At 45.1% G+C, this 11,135-nt stretch overlaps 1 long non-coding RNA gene and 2 pseudogenes across 1 annotated transcript; all 3 read right to left on the reverse strand.

Moving 5' to 3' along the window:
- Positions 1-459: 459 nt before the first annotated feature.
- LOC127364553 (uncharacterized) lies at positions 460-2,087 on the reverse strand (annotated as a pseudogene).
- A 611-nt stretch (positions 2,088-2,698) lies between these two features.
- Positions 2,699-4,507, reverse strand: LOC127364554 (uncharacterized; annotated as a pseudogene).
- A 2,560-nt stretch (positions 4,508-7,067) lies between these two features.
- Positions 7,068-8,109, reverse strand: LOC127364258 (uncharacterized). The gene is made up of 3 exons (XR_007884996.1): positions 8,057-8,109; positions 7,263-7,379; positions 7,068-7,163 (listed from the first exon to the last, which is right to left on the reverse strand). It is a non-coding gene; the product is annotated as an uncharacterized LOC127364258 (long non-coding RNA).
- Positions 8,110-11,135: the final 3,026 nt, after the last annotated feature.

Genomic DNA, 11,135 nt, shown 5'->3' on the forward strand with positions numbered 1-11,135 from the left:
GACTGACCTTAAAAAAAAGTTAAAAAAAAAAGAAAAAAAAGCGTTCCTTCGGGGAAAACTTTGCTCTCTAAACTTTAGAGAGCATCTAGCACAGTGGGAAGATCCCATGAAGGGGCCAGTGGTCTAGATGTAGGCAATAAACGCCATGCACCGTTCATGAAATGACACACTAAAGGATGTTGACCCACTGACTGCCCATCACAGCCAATATGGCAGGCAGAAATAGCTGACAAGTACACATTGATGGTTGAGAAGGCTTTACCTTTCGCAATAAGGTCCTGTAAAAATGACAGAATCACTGCTACAGAACACTGAAAAGGCCCAGCTTGTGACTCTGAGGACCAGCTCTCAAACACACGCCACTTATGCTCATATAACATCCTAGTTGAAGAGGCTCTGGCGCACTGAATGGTGTCAATAACACTATGAGGGAGTCCAACTGTATCAAAGTTGAGCCACTCATGGGCCATTCTCCACTGTTGCGTAAACATCCACGGTTGCCTGACCAAATCGCAACCAAAGCTGTTTCACCACTTGGGGGTGAAGCTTCCAGTCTTCATACAGTGGTTTTCCCCTGGATAACAGATCTGCCCCGTAATTCAGAATGCCTGGTACATGAGTCGCTCTTAGAGACTGCAGGTGTACACTGCTCCAAACTATCAGTCTGTGTGCCAGTGTGTGTAACTTGGGGGACCTGTTAATGTACGCCACCACGGTGGAATTGTCCGTCCTCCCCAAAACATGATGACCCCTCAACCAAGGAAGGAAGTGTTTCAGGGCTAAGTGAACGGCCAGCAGTTCCAGACAATTTATGTGGGTAGAATGCATGTGAAGGTCCCATCTCACATTCACTGTTCTCCCCTCGTGAGTGGCACCCCAGCCCACCAGAGAGGCATCTGTGGTGATCCCTTTCCTGGCCAGAACGGTTCCCAGGGTAACACCTTGAGTCAGGAAACCTGGGCTCTTCCACTGGCGAAGTGCTAGAGAGCAGTCTGCTGACACCCTCACCCGACGGTGGCCATCGCGGTGAGGATTTAGGCCCAGTGAGGCTACCCAGTGCTGGACGGCTCTCATATACAGGCGTCCCAGTGGTATGGCCACTACAGAGGAGGCCATCAGACCCAATAGCCTCTGGCATTGTTTGAGGGTAACCGTGTTTCCCCTGCGGAACAGTGCTAGGCTTTTCTGCATAGTATCCACTCTCTCTGGATAAAAATGCCTTGGCATGGACAGAATCCAGTGAGCCCGATGAAAGTTATGCATTGGACAGGCGTCATCATGATCTTTTCCACATTTATCTGAAACCTCAGATTCACCATGTGACGCCTGAGAGCTTCCATGTTGCCAGCCACCTCCTGGCGGGAAGAGGCTGCCACTAGCCAGTCGTTGATGTGACTCTCCCTGAGCGGAGCTATTGTCGCCTCAATGCATTTTATAAACACCCTTGGGCTCAATGATAGACCGAATAGCAGAACCACATACTCGTTGGCTATCCCCCGGAAAGTGAATCTCAGATACTTCCTGTCTAGGGGATAAATGGGTATGTGGAAATAAGCATCACTCAGGTCGATTGATGTGAACCAGTCCCCTGCATGCACGAACCGCAGCAGAGAAGCATGTTAACAACCTGAATTGTATTTTCTTAAATGGTGGTTTAGAGCACGGAGGTCCAGAATATAATCTATAATCTATAATCAGAGAACCGGGGTTATATTCATAACCTTAAGTTCTTTTTTCATAGCATTCGTTTCGTGTCTGACTATGGGAAAAGAATACTGACTCCCGGATTGCCAAACATGCCTGTAAAGAAGGCTGTCCCCAGTGGCACTTCACAAAGGGGGAGCCACGCTCTGAGAAGAGCCCACACTGAGGACTGAATGTGCCAGAGAGTTGGAGCCATTACATCCAACCTATAAAATCTAGCAAATGTGTGGCGTGAGGCCCAGCATGCAGCTGCACACACCTCTTCAAAGGAAACCCCTTTAAAGAAAGCCCACAAGGTTGCTAGAGCCCTGTCTAGCATAAGCTAGAAAAATAGCCCCTACTATCCAGTGGGAAAGACACTGTTGGGACACAGGCTTACCCATATGAGGTTTTGCCTAAGACAAAAAATAACTGATTACCCAAATAAATTTGTAGTGCACAAACCGGACACAGAGTATGCAAACGCCAGTGCTCCTCAGAGGAGAAAGGCAGGGGATAAAAATCGACCAGTTCTATAGGGGAGCATGAGTTCATAACCTTTGGGATAAAGGCCAGGTTAGGCTGAAGACTGACCTTAGCGTTCCCGGGGGAAAACTTGCTCTCTAAACTTTAGAGAGCATCTAGCACAGTGGGAAGATCCCATGAAGGGGCCAGTGGTCTAGATGTAGGCAATAAACGCCATGCACCGTTCATGAAATGACACACTAAAGGATGTTGACCCACTGACTGCCCATCACAGCCAATATGGCAGGCAGAAATAGCTGACAAGTACACATTGATGGTTGAGAAGGCTTTACCTTTCGCAATAAGGTCCTGTAAAAATGACAGAATCACTGCTACAGAACACTGAAAAGGCCCAGCTTGTGACTCTGAGGACCAGCTCTCAAACACACGCCACTTATGCTCATATAACATCCTAGTTGAAGAGGCTCTGGCGCACTGAATGGTGTCAATAACACTATGAGGGAGTCCAACTGTATCAAAGTTGAACCACTCATGGGCCATTCTCCACTGTTGCGTAAACATCCACGGTTGCCTGACCAAATCGCAACCAAAGCTGTTTCACCACTTGGGGGTGAAGCTTCCAGTCTTCATACAGTGGTTTTCCCCTGGATAACAGATCTGCCCCGTAATTCAGAATGCCTGGTACATGAGTCGCTCTTAGAGACTGCAGGTGTACACTGCTCCAAACTATCAGTCTGTGTGCCAGTGTGTGTAACTTGGGGGACCTGTTAATGTACGCCACCACGGTGGAATTGTCCGTCCTCCCCAAAACATGATGACCCCTCAACCAAGGAAGGAAGTGTTTCAGGGCTAAGTGAACGGCCAGCAGTTCCAGACAATTTATGTGGGTAGAATGCATGTGAAGGTCCCATCTCACATTCACTGTTCTCCCCTCGTGAGTGGCACCCCAGCCCACCAGAGAGGCATCTGTGGTGATCCCTTTCCTGGCCAGAACGGTTCCCAGGGTAACACCTTGAGTCAGGAAACCTGGGCTCTTCCACTGGCGAAGTGCTAGAGAGCAGTCTGCTGACACCCTCACCCGACGGTGGCCATCGCGGTGAGGATTTAGGCCCAGAGAGGCTACCCAGTGCTGGACGGCTCTCATATACAGGCGTCCCAGTGGTATGGCCACTACAGAGGAGGCCATCAGACCCAATAGCCTCTGGCATTGTTTGAGGGTAACCGTGTTTCCCCTGCGGAACAGTGCTAGGCTTTTCTGCATAGTATCCACTCTCTCTGGATAAAAATGCCTTGGCATGGACAGAATCCAGTGAGCCCGATGAAAGTTATGCATTGGACAGGCGTCATCATGATCTTTCCACATTTATCTGAAACCTCAGATTCACCATGTGTCGCCTGAGAGCTTCCATGTTGCCAGCCACCTCCTGGCGGGAAGAGGCTGCCACTAGCCAGTCGTTGATGTGACTCTCCCTGAGCGGAGCTATTGTCGCCTCAATGCATTTTATAAACACTCTTGGGCTCAATGATAGACCGAATAGCAGAACCACATACTCGTTGGCTATCCCCCGGAAAGTGAATCTCAGATACTTCCTGTCTAGGGGATAAATGGGTATGTGGAAATAAGCATCACTCAGGTCGATTGATGTGAACCAGTCCCCTGCATGCACGAACCGCAGCAGAGAAGCATGTTAACAACCTGAATTGTATTTTCTTAAATGGTGGTTTAGAGCACGGAGGTCCAGAATGGCTCTCAAGAGACTCCATCCCCTCGCAATCCAGCAGGGAGGCTCCCATGATGTTGTGTTTTCCGCTGTACGGCTTATCTTTCCACGTCACCGCTATCTCGTCGAGTATCTCCGGGAAGATAGGCAGCACTTGCTTCCCCTTCGCTTTCGGAAGTTTCTTGCCGTCAAACCGAGATTTTACAACCTCCGTTTGAATCGCAGGCCATGGGATGCCGAGCCTGGTGGCTGCGTGCTTGCACATATCCTGCTTGTCAAGATCCAGGGGAGACGACGGGAGGGGGTTGGTTACCCACCTCGGCAGTGCAGGACTTCGCACCCCTGCGAGGGTTAGCCAGTAAGATGGACTCGTCATCTTCATCGTCCGGCAACAGCGGCTCAGAGTCCACGGACTCCTCGCCACAATCGTCCATATCTCCCGCCAGGATGACATGAGCAGTGGCATAGCCCTCACATCCCTCGTCTGTCTCTTGAGATGGGAAAGTGGGGGCCAGGAGCTGGGGGTCTGTATCCGCCCAGCTCGATCCAGGTGTCACGGCCAAGCCCTTGGAGATGTCCACTTCTCCCAGCGACGCTGCTGCTGCTGCTTCACACATTAGCGTATCTCCACTCAACAGGCTAACCTGGCGGGCTAGCCGGCGGGGAAGTAGCGTACGGGGGAAGGCAGCGCAGTGGATATACTCAACATGTGGGTTAGGGCAGCCTGGGCATGGGGTAAGCCCAGACATGCCTCACACACAGGATGAGTGTCCCAGCTAGATATTTTATTGCCGCAGGGACAAAGCTTCAGGTTTTTTCCGACCTCACTGGGATTAATAGCCGTAGCCATGGTTAGCTAGTGGGCTTTAGACGTTAGCGGGGGTGTAAATTTGCTAAAAAGCTTTTGCAACTACTGGCCAAAAAGGGGCGAAAATATCGCTATTTTCCAAGCTAGCGTAGGTATGAAAAGTAAGGCTACTTTTCAGGAGGTATTGCTACCTGTTTTGGGCTAAACCGCTAACGCTACCTGTTATCAGGTATTGCTACCTGTTGCTACCTTATTAACAGAAGTAGTGCTACTTCCGTAGGGCAAAAGTATTGCTACTCTAAACCCAGGGCAGTCGGTGAAGAGTATTGCTACTCTTCTTAACTAGCAAGCAACCATACAGCTGGGAATTAAGCGCCCGGTGGCCGAGTTGTGCACCCGTGTCTATGGACAGTTTAGCTTAGCACCCAATAGCACAGTTATCTGTGAGTTGTTGTGATTCTGTGAGAAGCGAGAAAAGGTTTTTGAATGACGAATGACACTATGTCAGCTTATTATATAAGAGGAGGGTCCCATCCCCTCCTGACATAGATGTCATTAGTGCCAGCCAATTAGGGCTGACGTAATGTTATTTGAGCTTCTGACGAGGTCAGGCAGGTGGCGTTCCCCATATTGAGACACGAAACAAATGCTATGAAAGAGAACACACAGCATCACGTGACCTGGTGTCTCAAGGACCCTCTAATGAGGGCAGATGTGCTGAGATTAGTGACTGAGAGTAGTAACTGTGGAAGATACAGTGTTTAACAGCCGGGTTTTGGTCATATTAGTTCTGTTTGATGAAGTTGTTTTCCCCACTTACAATCTTTTGTAAAGGCCTGTTTATTTGGGGAGAGCTTCGGACCAGCTGAACCATCGAGGCTCATCAGACAGTGAGTAACAGGACAGCGAGTTGATGTCTAACACTATGGCATTTAGACCACAGGTCGGACTCAAACCCATAACCGCTGCAGCAAGGACACAGTCCCAGGCACGCACGGCACTAGCTCCACCAAGTTTTTTTTTTTTTACAGTTTGCCAAGAAGTGAGTAGACCTCCGATCTTGTCACTGAAAGGTCTTTTCTGCCCCAAAATGATTTCTGTGATACTGTAACATCCAGTTTCCAATTGCCAACAACTAGTTACAGCTCTTACCTGGTCACTAACAGCCTTAACATAACTTGATTTCACTCATGAGGGCTACATTTTAAAAATGACCGCTCACCCAGTTACATCTACCAGTTGAAATACTCTTTAAGGAGCAATACAACTAATCTGTGCCAAGGAGCTGTAACCACTTTGTGCCATTTCATGGGTTGTGTTGGCCATATAAATGTATTTGAACTGTTAACTAGGAGTGGACTGGTTATAATCTAGGCCATAGCAGGTAAAATAATGCAAGGTAATGAGGATTATTGCAAAAGAGATGATTTATTTATGTATTTAATACATTCATAAATCCTGGTAATTACAGTTTAATTTCCAAATATATTTCTACACATAGATATGAGACATACCAAACACACATAGGAAACAACAGTATAGATATTGCCTCTGCCCGGTTAGCTCAGTGGGTAGAGCTGGCGACCCATGTACTGAGGCTGAGTCCTTGCTACAGTGGCCCAGGGTTTGAGTCCGACCTGTGGCCCTTTGCTGCGTGTCATCCCCTCTCTCTTTCTACCTTTGGCTGTCTCTATCAGTTAAAGACAATAAATTAAAAAAAAAAAGTAAAAACATGTTTTAGATATAACCGTAAATATTTCATTAAAAAACTGATCTACCTTTTTAAAATAGTATTCAAATCAAAATATTACCAAAGACCTGTGCAGAATCCTGGTCTGTTTGAAGAAAATGAACAGTGTTAAAGAAGGTAGCTGTGAGAAATATTATTAGCATGTTAGCTTTAGTTTGTCACTATTGCTACTTATTTAATGTTAAAAGGAATTATTTATTTGCACAATGTAGTGTGACATATATCTGCCACTGCACGTCTGTGCACGACAGTAACATTGGCTTCATCCTTATTTTAGCCACTCTAGCGTTGTACATATTGTTAATAATATTTACTGTACGTTTTTCTGTGGTGTTTTTAGAAACCGAGCTACCTTAGCCTGGTTTAAATAGCTAGCTAAAGTTTGATCGCTATAGCCCTTTTTTACACTCTGTGCTTGCACCGTCTTGTGAAGGAGAGCAGTAAAGCTCAGACTTTATTGCTGCAAAATGCTACACACCCTGAACCAATTGGTGAACTGCCCATTTCGCCCACATCTCAGCATTAGCTGGAAATGAGTGAAAGCTCACAGAGGAGAACGTAGAGGCCTAAATAAGCAAATGTTGATTTTGTCTTCAATATGCAGTTTACTTACTTACACTGCTCTCCATCTTGTCAGTCAGCCCTCTGACTAGGTGGAAGAATTTCTCATTTTATGTCAAGGAAAACATGGATGTACTGCAGGAAGGTTGAGTCTCTGTTAAAAAATATAACAATGTGAAAAAGAGAACTTATTATATTAATATTAAGACTTGCAGGAAACTTCTGTTTAAGTTGTTATTAATTATGACCAAACCTCTGGATTGTCAGGACTGCAGAGAATCATTGGTGCCGGCCTGCCCTCCATTCAGGACTTGTGCATGTCTAGAGTCAGAAAACACAACCTGTTCCAACTTCTCCCCTCTGGTGGGCGCTACAGAACACACACATGAAAAGTTAACTTCAGACACACAGTTAAGGAACAATCCCTGTGACTCAAACATCTACTGTAGCTGCAGATTATTTATTTTCACTGTTGAAATTCAGTTTTCATTTTAAAACGCATAAATATCATTACTAAAGACATCTATGGAGACTTTCATATTCACCTACCTCCTGTATATAAAAATATAAGCTGAGTCAAGTGTTCCTTCTTTGTTGTCATGGAAAATGCAAATGTCATACAAAATATACTAAAGCTGCAGTAGGTAACTTTTATAAAAATAACTTTTTGTGATAATTGCTGAAACTTTCACTATATCCGGACAGTAGTACACGAGACAGATAATCTGTGAAAAACCAGCTTTCTCTGGCTTCTCCCAGTGCTCCTAATGACATTTGCAAGAATCCACTGGGCTTGAACGAAAACAACCAATCAGAGAAAAAATATCGATAGTTAACTGTTGAGTCTCAGTATTTAAAAACCTTGGTATTATATAACCTGGCAATGAGACTCAATCTACTATCTTTTTTTGGTTCAGATTTTTTCCATTTATGCCAGGTGATTCTGTCTCATGTACTACTGTCAGGATGTAGGGACAGCTTCAGCAAGCATGTTAATTTATAAAAGTTCCCTACTGCAGCTTTGAAGTCACAGAAACTCATACTCACATTCTTAATCCACAGTGAACTGCAACAGCTCAGGTGATGGAGGAAGATAAGAGGAGACACAATTTACAGTCAATAAGAGAGCCTCCTATATATAGTTTTTTTTTTTGTTTTTTTTAATTTTTTTTTTTTTTTAAATTGATTTTTGGAAAAAAAGGATTTTTTTTTTTTTTTGGGGGGGCCGGGGGGTGGGGTGGTTCTCCGGCCCCCCTTTTTAAATTAAAAAAAAATTAAAAATTTTTTTTTAAAATTTTTTAAAATTTTTTTTTTTTTTTTTTTTTAAAAAAAAATTGAAGTGGGGGGGAGAGGGAGGATGACATGCAGTAAGGGGACACAGGTTGGACTCGAGCCCAGGCCACTGTGTATATGGGTGAACAGCTCTACTGACTGAGCCAACCAGGCGCCCTTTCTGAAGAGATTTTAAGCAAGAAATAGTCAATGCAGTAACAGAATCTTCAGTTTGTTGACCTGGATGGACTCACTGAGAATGACCTGTCAATCACAAAATAGCCACGCCCTAAAGCATACCCTGCTTTATGGTCTATTTTACTCTAAATGGGACCATCATTTACTAAATGAACATCATGGTGTTTGGAGGAAGACTGAAAATAGAGACAGAGACCATAAACTCATTAGGAAACTGTTTACTGACATAATAAATCAAGTGAGAAGTCGGCTCATTTCTCCATTAGACTGCATGCTATTGGTCTTTAATTTTGGCCAATGAAGCTCCCCCTGCTGGTCAATAGAAAGAATGCATATTTATGACACTTTGCAGACCGGGAAGCTTGGTCCATTATACATAGGGGAGAGTGGGGTAAGATGAGCCATTTTTCATATTTAGGATCACTACATCAAGGCAATCATAGTTTTGTCGCTAACTAATATATCTGCATATATTTCAGGATGATGTGCATCTCTTCAAACAAACAGAATGAGTGTAAACCTAACTGTTTTGATAATATAGCATGTCCATAAAAAAGTGGTCTCGTGGCTCAACGTACCCCGTGTATGAGGTAAGTAGAGCCATTCACTTTCAAGAGTGAAAAAGGATTTTTTGGAAATAAATATCTAACCACTTTACCCATGTGGTTCTTACATTCACAGACTCCATGAAATGATGCCTTCCTCCTAAATATTTGGTCACATGATCAATGTTTTTTACCATTTCCTAGCAACAAGGGGTGACTCAACTTACCCTTTGGCTCCCCTACTGTCAATTTCTCAACCCGGAAGTAGGTGATACTAACTGGAAATTTAATTTAAATCGATATGGGTTGATAAAAGTTGCTATATTTATTAGAAAACTAAAAACTTTTTTTAAATTTTTTTTTATGAAAGTTGCTCCATTTATGGATATTGACACATTATACTTTGATGATAGTCACTTGTAGAAAAGCATATTACAGTATGAAACTAGTTTACACAATGATATACATTCATTTCTCTCTTTTTGTATTCTAAGTCACAAGTTACAAGGCAGAAACTTGTTCTCACGTTCTTCATCTACAGTAAACAGCAGCAGCTCAGGTGATGAGAGAAAGACAAATTTCTTTGAAATAATAAATAAGTCATATTATATGGTTAAACAGGTGTAGCATACAATATGAGACTTTTTTTTCCTCAGTGAACAGCAGCAGCTCACGTGGTGGAGGACGATGAGAAGAGAGACAGAAAAAAGACATCAAATAATCAAAATAATCTTGACTAAGCTATATTATACGGATAAACAGAAAATTGTACCTACTTTTTTGGTCCATATGAAGTGAGTGAGTGTTAAATCCAGGGTTGGTGGGTTGATCTCCTTGTTCTGTTCTGTGTTCTGTGTCTGTTTGCTTCTGAAGGAAAATTTTTGTTTTGTTCTTATTTCTGTAGCTCCCCCTCCATTTTCTCCTCCTGAACACACAAACCCGAGAGGATGGCGCCTGCCCTGCCTGACATAAAGCCTACGTGCACGGGCTGTCGACAGCCCTACCAGACGCAAGGGCTGTCCCTGGAGTCATTGGTCCTGCCAGACGCAGAGGCCAGTCATCAGTATCAAAGGAAAGTCGATCCAGCAGCCACGCCAAAATGTAGAAATGGGACGAACGGGCCCTGGTGCAAGACGCTACCTGGGGTGTCTTCTGCCCTGCCAGACGCAAGGGCTGTCCCTGGAGTCACTGGTTCTGCCAGACGCAGAGGCCAGTCATCAGTGGCTAAAAAGGGTCCCTGCAGCCATCCTAACAGATGCTGTAGTAGTGAGGAAGGACATGGATTGTCAGCCATTGTGGAGTTAGTCCGAGTCACCCTCATCGGACAGCCTCGGCCCTTAAGGGGCGACCTGCTCCTCGTCTCTGTCTTCCCTGCTCCTCCTCCTTGTGGAGGACCCGAGGCCAGAGGTTAAGGGAGATTGAGGGTCTTCAATGCTGAAGAATTCTAAACACTCATCTGCAGAGAGTGGCCTAAGAGTCTCAATTTCAGGGGCCTCAGCCACAATCTCTTCAGGCACAGCAGCAACATCCAGCCCATCATCAGAATCTGAGTCAGAATCAGAGTCAGAATCAGAGTCAGAACCATCTGGGAAAGGATGAGGATCAGCAGGGGGAGGAGCATTGTAAAAAGCAGGAGGAGCAGCATAAGGAGGACTGTAAGGAAAGGCTAAAGGAGGAGCAAAAGGAGGAGCATAAAGAGGAGCAAAAGGAGGAGCAGGACCCTGCTGTCCCCCGTCTTTCCCAGCATTTGGTGGTGGGAACTGCTGAAGTGGAGGAGAGGGAGGTCTGGCCTTTTGTCCATCATTGTGATCCAGTCTCTCCTCTCTCTCTTCCCCCCCCCCCTTCCGGGAGAGAAAAAACCCCCCACAAAAACCCCCCCCACCAAACTTTTTAAAAAAAAACCGCCTGAATCACATCCTGATCACCCAAACCGGTGACGGCTATCTCCTCTTCGTCTTCCTCGTAATCAGGGAGGAGTGAAGGATCCTCGATGAATCTGTCCTCTACAGGTCTTTCAGTATCAGGGTGTTGAGTGCTGGTGTTCAGAGGCCAAAAGACGCCACCTGAGGGGGAACAAAGTATTAAAAAGTCACATTCTTTTTAGGCAGAAA

The sequence above is a fragment of the Dicentrarchus labrax genome, unplaced genomic scaffold, assembly GCF_905237075.1.
Source record: "Dicentrarchus labrax unplaced genomic scaffold, dlabrax2021, whole genome shotgun sequence".
Taxonomy (NCBI): Eukaryota; Metazoa; Chordata; class Actinopteri; family Moronidae; genus Dicentrarchus; species Dicentrarchus labrax.